Genomic DNA, 1,310 nt, shown 5'->3' on the forward strand with positions numbered 1-1,310 from the left:
GCAGCTCTGATAGTTAGGCTTCTTTCACTAACTTTCGCTTTTCCAACTTCAAAAAATCATGAGAGTTTGCATTATATGCTTACCATAGAAGGTCTTAAATTAGAAGAATTATAAATAGTAAAATTAAACTCAGCTACAACCTCCCTTTCCACATTACAGAGAGAAGTGTCACTGATGCCATTAATGGATATCCTTTGTTTCCCTATGTGTAGAAAGAAGTCAATACAGAATTGGGTCAGACCAGATGAATGCTTCTGTAGTTTGCGTTTCCTTGTGTCATTGGGCTTCAAAATCAAGGTTTTGATTTTGAAATTGCCATACATCCCGTTGCAGAGATTTATCTTTGTTTCTTTAGCTATCGCCCTACCTGAGATCTTGATCGTTATTTTTAATATTCGCCTCGTTTTTCCTGTTCCTATTATTTACCAGAAGACAAGAGCAGTCATCAACCTGCTGAGTTCTATAGACCAATCTTCCTGCCTGATGCTGGACATGGTATTGATAGTTCCCCAGGGCCACATGGTAACTACCCATGCTGTGAGCTCCTCCCCTCCCGACTCAGCTCTTCAGTGTGTGTACCCACCTCTTCCCATTGGTGATGATCTCATTTCCCTTCCTTCAGCCTAAGCCATGCTCCTCAAAACCTCTCAAGTTTATCTCACCGTCCTCAAAATGCATTTGTATGGGGGACTCTTCACCTCAGTAGCTGACTTAGGTTGGGTGCTCTTGTGTGTGCCCTGCTGAGAGTACAGAACAGCACATTTCACCCTCAGGACAGCACCAGGAGAAAAATGCCATGGTCATCCCCATTTTACAGAAAAGAAAGTGGCTTCTGAGTAATTTTCTCAGTTTCTCACAGCTGGTAAGAGGCCAGGCTGGGCCTCAAGCCCAGAGAGATTTAGTTCTAAACCATTTCCCCCCAATATTGTATCTGAAATCCATATTTATTCAGATTTTCTTAATTTTTAACTAACGTCCCCTTTCTGTTCCAAGATGACACCCAGGGTCAAAGGTTACATTTCATTATTCTCTCTCATTAGGCTCCTCTGGACTATAGGTTTCTCAGACTTATTTTCTCTCTATATATGCATATGTGTATATATCATGCATTCATCTCTTGTTATCTACAACACCATGACAACCATGAACATTGTGTATTTCTCTGTGTGGCTATGATCCTCATGGAAACTCCCCATGGTAAATGTTATAATCCTCACTTTATAGATAAGAAAACTGAAGCTCAGAAATGAGAATGAGTGGTTCAGCTAGCAGATGGTGGATCCTGACCCAGGACTATGTGACTATGAAGG

The sequence above is a fragment of the Marmota marmota genome, unplaced genomic scaffold, assembly GCF_001458135.2.
Source record: "Marmota marmota marmota unplaced genomic scaffold, marMar, whole genome shotgun sequence".
In the NCBI taxonomy this organism is placed as follows: Eukaryota; Metazoa; Chordata; class Mammalia; order Rodentia; family Sciuridae; genus Marmota; species Marmota marmota.